General features: G+C 38.5%; 1 long non-coding RNA gene across 1 annotated transcript; it reads right to left on the bottom strand.

Moving 5' to 3' along the window:
• Nucleotides 1-2,622: 2,622 nt before the first annotated feature.
• On the bottom strand, nucleotides 2,623-7,387 carry LOC101723690 (uncharacterized). Its single transcript, XR_205266.4, has 3 exons — nucleotides 6,985-7,387; nucleotides 5,233-5,380; nucleotides 2,623-3,501 (listed from the first exon to the last, which is right to left on the bottom strand). It is a non-coding gene; the product is annotated as an uncharacterized LOC101723690 (long non-coding RNA).
• Nucleotides 7,388-7,592: the final 205 nt, after the last annotated feature.

Genomic DNA, 7,592 nt, shown 5'->3' with positions numbered 1-7,592 from the left:
TTTCTTGATATTTGAAGGCCTCACAACAATCTAAACATCTGTTTAATCATTTTCAGGTTACCAGTTACTTCAGTTACTCTAATTTTTTATTCTTCAAAGCAACACTACAAGATGGGCATTGCCATGATCTCATTTTACAGATGAAAGAGAGATTCCAAGATGACTGAGAAGCCTGCGATCATATTGCTGGCTTGTTGGCCTGGTTAGATCTAACCTTTCAGTACTTTTTATCCTATTCTTTTTTTTTTTTTTTTTGGTACCAGGGATTGAACTCCGGTCCTTGAGCTTGTGGGGCAGGTGGCAGAACCACTGAGCTAAATCCCCAGCCCTAGTACTTTTTATCCTATGCCACACCATTTCTGAGATACTATTTGCTAAAATCAAATGAATTGAACAGCATAAATAATCTTCTAAAGAATAAATTCCTACTTTCAAAGGGCTTCGTGTGTAATGCTTTAGTTCAAGTCTTCATTGTGCTTTTTAAACAATATTTAAAACTAGTCCTGAATATTTAGTAAGGATACAACATTTCTAAATACTCCTCCCAAAGAAGGCTACAGGTAACTTCAACTGATTAAGTAAGTCATTTCATCTAAAGGAAAAGCTGTAGTTCCAAAAATCTTAGGGGCAGGACTAAGGTATAGTCAGACTATTTTAATTGTTTTCTACTGTTATGTATCGCACTACATTTTAGGTCAGAGAATGTGGCTTGTTACATTAAAAATTATTAATTGTGGGATTTTACGACAAGATTATACAGTAAATGTTTGCCAATTGGGAAAGAAAGATAATTATGTTTGAATGTAGGTCACATTTAAGAAACTCTCTTAGGCCTATGGGAACCGTGTCTCCTTAAAACTCAAGTTTATGATGTTAAAGGCAATGGTGCCGCTCCCATCCTGTGACCCAGTTCTTTCGGTCAAAGACCCTTCTTGCTCTCTTGGTGGACCTACTTAGAAACGGAAAGTTGCATACTTTCCTGTAGGGCAGCTGGGTCAGTTCTGGTAGCTGCTGAGTTGGATCTCAGTGTGTGTGAAGCCGGGGCACGAAGCTTACTAATGAGATGGTTACAGGCTCATTTCCAGGGTTGATATCATAGGCAGACGATTCTCTCTACTCCCTCAAAGTTGTTTCATACTGATTCTTATCTAGGCAAACTTTTGCCTCCATGCAGTTGTTTCATTTTACACCCTTGGAAATGTGTCAATGTGTTCAACTCTCAGTGTTTTGGGTTTTTATTTTCTGAGCATTTTTGGTTTTAGCATGACTAAATGGCAAATCTAAAGAATGCCATTTAAAATGGGATTGAATCCTCTCAAAACAAAGGGGTTGGATATAAGAACATTTTTTAGCATCCATGGAATCACTGCCCTACCTAATTCATTATTTATATTGTGGTATTAAAAATACTCTACTTACAACTTTTCCAACCTCTGCCTCATCCCATCCAACTTTTCTCCTCACTACCAGGAAAAGGCTGTAACAAAATAACTGCCTGTTTAAGATGTCCTGGAATGGTGGGTGACTTTACAAAGCATGCAAAATAGATTTGAGTTCCCAATTTCCAGAGTGAAATTTTGATTTAGTACCTGTTATTTAAGTGGTCTAGTGGTTCACCTGGTGTTGAGGTTGCAGCAAAATTGCTTTTTTACAGGCAGAGGGAAAGAGACATCTAAATTTTAATTTACAGTTTTAACTGAGCCTTATCTTGCTACTAATGGACTATTATACTTAACTAGCCAGCTGATGAAGTATTCTGAAGATACAATTTATGCCCTGTGTTTCTCATTCTCTTTTCTCCAACTTTATGGACTGAAGACACTTCCATAAGCAGCTTTAAGGAACTACTAATGCCATAAATCATACTGTGCTTTTCGATTATTGGGTATTTTGCAGGGCAGACACCAAACCTTGGAAGGAAGGAGTATGACACGTGAAGGAAGATTGGAACCGTGGAATGACCTAGCTCCTGAAACAACCCTCTTGGATGGGTCTCCCCATCCATTCTCCCTGCATATCCTCGGTCTACAGGCTTGATGCTGAGCTAGTCATTTCCCTGCCTCCAGTCCCCAGGAGATATTTGTGTGAAACTAGCCTCAGACTAGTTCCATTAAAAATCTCTCAAGGGGACACCTCACATCCTTTTCTCTTACAGTATCTCCAATGACATTTGCATGCTGGTTTCTGAACACACCAAAAACTCACAGCAAGGTATGGATAGTTCAGGTGTATCTCTTGGCTGGAGCTTACATATTTAGACCAAAAAAGAATCTTGAAATAAAAAATCAAGAACACCTAGTTGTTTCCAGGCCTATTCTGGCCATATGGCTGTGAATTTCCACAATTCACAGCTATATTTTCAGAATTCTTTTGGGTGATGTATGAGTCGGTATGTGAATTTCTCCAGGTTTAGAGCACTATATGAATGAGGACTCTAAGATGGTGAGTAGTAGCGCAGTAATCCAGCAGCTGTTTGTCTTTTGGGTGTAGTATGTTTAGCTAATGATATTGATTACAATTCTCACTCAGTGCCTCTTGCTAAATCTTGAAGGAAAAGATGTAATCTTTAGGGCAGGGGCACATGAAGAAAACATTCCAATTACTCTTGACACTCCCCAAGTCTCAAAGCAAAGAGTAGATTTACTTTTTGTGCAAGATTTGCAAGCTGCCCAGCCTAATCTCTATTCAAAGGTTGTAGTTGGACCCTAACAAATAGCCTAAAGACACTCCTTTAATCAAACTGGGCATTATAAAATTTGTAATGCAGAATGAAGAGGATGCAATGGGCATCAGCTTTAAAGATATGCCTATTTCCAGGAGATCCTTCAGGTAGCAGTCCAATAGATCTACTTCGAAGGTTTGTGGGAAGACAGTCTTAAATCTTGAGAAGAGTCAGTCTCACAGTACAGAAAGGATCCAGCTGTGTCTTCTTCAATTCTTTTTAAAGCATTATGATGACTTGTTTAGTACATTACAAAACAAATGCAAATATCTGTGAGACTTTAAGACTTTGTAAATAACATGTTTGGGGGTAGATCTAAGAGTTTGCAACAGCAGGGAGGGCTGCATAAAGAGTATTACAGGAAGAAAATCTAAATCTGCTGAAAGTAAGTTAAGGATTCTCCCTTTTCCTGTCTTAATTACTTTCACTGGCTTGAAATTATAACTGTGGGAACTTCTGGAGAGAATGTTAGACTTAAGAGCAGCGTGTAATAATGTAGCAAATCATTTTTATAAGCACATGAGTTTTGATTTTTAGAACATCACATTTGATAATCTTATTATAAACTTTTGGACATATATTGCATTCTGTAAAAGAGCTACAAGAATTTGGATTTTTTTTAAGAAGACAGAACCTTTATGTACTGCAGCATTTGGATTTGATCCATGATTCTGCAAAGTCCAGCATCAGGTCCCAGCATCAGGTCCCAGAGATCTGGGACTGAGTCCAACAAAACAAAAGGTCAAGGTTGGATGAGAAGGAAGTTGCTGCCTGGATTGCTGCAAATGGAAATAAGAGACGAAACAACATTATCAGTATAAATAAACTGAGTTTTATTATTAGTAAGGGGGTGGTAGGAAAACAGGCATAAAACAGGCATTTACTCAACTCCTGCTCAGTGTCTCACATGTTATTAATTGCTTTCATATGTTATTTCATCTAGTCCTCACTAAATCTAAATGCTTTATTGTCTTCATTGTTATAATAAGGAAACAGAAGAGAGAGGTTACAAATTGCCCCAAGATTCTAAAATACATGCACTTTAGAGTGTCCAAGCATTCTAAAACTTATTTTAAAAAATAATATGTCACAGTTAAGTGTTATTTTAATGACTTGTTATTAGGAACTGTTATAGATCTATAACCGTCAGACCCTCATAATGTCAAAGATACATAAAATGTCAAGATACAGAATGCACAGAGCCTTGGAAATCAGAATGAGTCAATTGTTTGGGGTTCATCCCTTCATTCAACAGACATTTGTTACATGCTAGGCACTGAGCTAAGTAATGTCACTGCAGCAGGAAATAAAGGAATACAATTCCTGTCTTCATGGGCTTACACCCTGGAAATAGTAAACAAGAGGTAAAGATATTCAAGTTCAAGGAGGGATTAGTGAGTGGGATCATAATGTAATCCAGGACTCAGGTTGCTACAAGAATGAGGTGTGCAAGTTTAAATATGACATGGCTTATCTCATATGAGAAACCCAAAGTATTAATAAAGAGCAAAATAAAAGACAGACAATAGGAAGTTGGGAGATAGATCTTTTTGAAAGGGGAAGGAAATCGAGATGGAGGGAGGGGGAAGAAAGGAGAGGGAGAAAAGGGAATGAAAAAAAGGAATTAAGATGTGTTTTTTGACCCCACACAAGGAATGTAAACATTATGTACTGCAAACATGTATAAAAAATGCGAGAGGGGATCAAAATATGGATGGAGGGGAACAGAGGGAAGGGAGAGGGAATGAAAAAAGGAATTAACGTGTGTTACATACATGCACCAATTCCCCACAAGGAATGGAAACATTATGTAGTGTAGACATGGACTAATAAAAAGGAATGTGATGTACAGGTAAATTAAATATTCTGGTTATCTACATAGAGTTTATTAAGCAGTGGGCCAGACCTTACTGCATGGCAAATCCCCAAGAAATATGCCTATATTATATAGATCCGTTACCAGAAATTGATGTTCCTCAGCCTTATGTGTATATAGCGCTTGAATTCTTGAACCTATAATTTTTTTCTAGTTTTTGGAGCCCTTTGGTAGATTTCACTGGTACCAAAGAGGAGTATTAGAGCACTTTAATAGGATTGTGCCATCTCTATTTAGGGGTGTGGATATTTTTCAAGAAAGGGCACGGCTGTTTTTCTTTCAGAAAGCCCCCTTTGTTTTGATTCAGAGTTCTCTCAAAGGCATACAGAGGAGTTTAGAATGAAATTTGCAAATGATAAATATAGTGATATTTATTTAAAAAGAAACCCATCAAGCAATGCTGTATATTTTTACAGGTACGTACATATGCAGGAAAAGAACTAAGAGACACATCAGAACCTGAGGAGCAACCTTGTGATCAGATGATATTTTTGTCTAATTCATGCAATAAGAATAGTTTAGCTAGAGAATAAACCTATATATTTTTTATAATGAGAAATAGTAGCATGAGAAGAAGTACTTTTAATGGAGACTAAAAAAATCTGTTGTGGTATTCAAGGAAAGAATTTCTTACCTAACATAAAAATGGAGGCAGCGTAGCCCAGTGGTTGAGAATAAAGCCTTTGATTCCAGACTGTGTGAGCTTGAATTCTGCTCTTCCACTCGCCAGCTGTGTGCCACTGCATAAATTACCTCATCTATTTGTGTCATAGCCATTTCATCTGTAAATAAGCATGAAAAGAATACCACCTCCCTACTAGGGCTGTTGGGATAATTAAATGATCCAGGCCATGAGAGGCAGTAAGAACAATGCTAGGTACATAGAAAGGCCTCTATAAGTATTAGCTACAAAGTCAGGGGAAAGAAACAGGATCGAGCTGGGCCTCGATGGGGCACATGGGAAGAGGAACGACTAACTGGAGATGCTAGTGCATTTGATGCCAGATCCATCCTGCGCTTCTTGTGGGTCTTTGTGAATCATCATACTTCTTGATGATCAATTCAGCTGAACAACATTAGGTCACAGCAGGGTGGAACATTGCAGTGACTACTCATTCTCTGGCAGGAAGTAGATGTTGCAAGATGGATAGAGATAATCACATCACTTAGCCTCTCTGTATTGTTCTCTCACTTTAAATTAGGAACCTTGCCATTTATCTTTACTGCTTAGATTTTTAAAAATAACCAATAAGGTGACTATGCATTCGAACAGATTTAAAATAACTCCTGTCTACTTGCCCTGCTTACTCTTTCGCATTTTCAGTGCTGGCAAAGCTGCTTGTATCTGGATAATGTTATGGGAAGCCAGACAGTCAAAGGAAAAACTGATTACCTCTTAGGCTCTGTTTGTGTAAAAACAAAAAGATAAATATCACTCTGGGGTGGGGTAGGAGGAAGATCCAGGCCTGCTGTTTATTTCTGTGAGTTACTGTAAGGATGCAGTGAGCGAAGTGTGCTTTGGGAAAAGGTACAGCACTGTGTACGTCAGTATTTAGTCTATGGACTTCTATCTTCTGTTAAATACACCACAAAGAAGGTTCCAGATGGCTGCATTTCGAGCAAACAGCATTCACTGAGTTAATATTTCCCTTTTGTTTTGTTACCTGTCTCATCTTTGAGGTTACCAACCATTGGGTAATTATTTAAACTCTGACATTTATTCACTCTAAATTTTAGGACACTGGCAGGACAATTAGTGAACCTTTGGAAAAAGGACAAATATTTAATTTAGATCTTATTCTCCTTTCTCTCCTTATTGTCTTCCCATATACTTTTCCCGTTATGACTCTTAGTGAGGTTCTGATGACATTAAGGCTATTCTTCTGCTCAGGAAAACAGAGTCTTTCCAAGAGGCCTTAATTTGGCTTTTATTGCTTTACTGTGGGTCATAATTTAGTCCAAAGTCTAGGCTTTTAGAGAAGTGTACAGAAATCTGCAAACTCTAGCCATAATTCCTGGTCTTTCTCCCTGCTGGCCCGTACTCCAGGTCCTAATGCCTTCTTGCTCACTACTTTATGAAAAGAGTACTTTTGTTACTATTTGACTTATTATTATTATTAGTTGTAAAACAAGAGTATGAGTTTGCATATTTCTGGCTGTTTACTTTCCTGCTTTTTTTCTCATTCATGCATCAGGAAATAGCTTAATATGCTGTAATAAATCTGAAATTTGATTCTCAAATGAAGAAAGTACTAATATTTTGTAAGATTCTAAAACATTTAAAAAAATACTATCTTATTGAAGCATAGCTAGCATACAGTAAATGATATATTTCCCGTCTACCATTTAGAACCTAATTCCAAGTAGTAAAGCCCCACTCACTTACCCTGGAAGCTCCTGTTTGGTGTCAGCCTTCCTTTCTCTGGTGTGCAGGGCATGGTCTGAGTTCGCGTTCTCTAATTACTCTCCTTGCAGTGCAGCCCATCCTCATTCGCTCTCTGTCCGGGTTCTGTTCTCATTACTCACGGGAAATTGCTCTTTGAGGGTCAATTGCAGTCAAACCCACTGGGCACTTTTCCTAGTCTTCTCTTACTTGTCTTTGTTGTGGCATTTGCCACCATTGGTCACTCTCTGTTCTCACGGAAATTTACAATTTCTCAGCATCCACAGTAACACAGTCTTCCAGGCCCCTCTTACCATGGCTGGGGTTCCTCCCCCGCCAGCACCTCACCTGGCAGAGCTTCCGGTTTCCCGCACCCGCTCATCTTGCTCACCCACTGCCCCTCTCCACTCTCCCTGTGTGATGCAGTTCATGCACTCCACCTGGCAGTGAACCAAACATAGGCTGATGAGTTCCAATGAATGAGTTCAGCTTAGACCTCCCTCTGATATCCAGATGTGTATGTAATAACTGCTTATTGGATGTTTCTACCTGCATATACTACAGGTGTACAAAACTCAGTGTATTGAAAACTCCCTTCATTATCATGCTCT

Source organism: Heterocephalus glaber, unplaced genomic scaffold, assembly GCF_053883595.1.
Source record: "Heterocephalus glaber isolate CG9 unplaced genomic scaffold, H.glaber_assembly_v1.0 deba00001572, whole genome shotgun sequence".
Classification (NCBI taxonomy): Eukaryota; Metazoa; Chordata; class Mammalia; order Rodentia; family Bathyergidae; genus Heterocephalus; species Heterocephalus glaber.
This window is presented reverse-complemented; position numbering and strand designations above follow the sequence as displayed.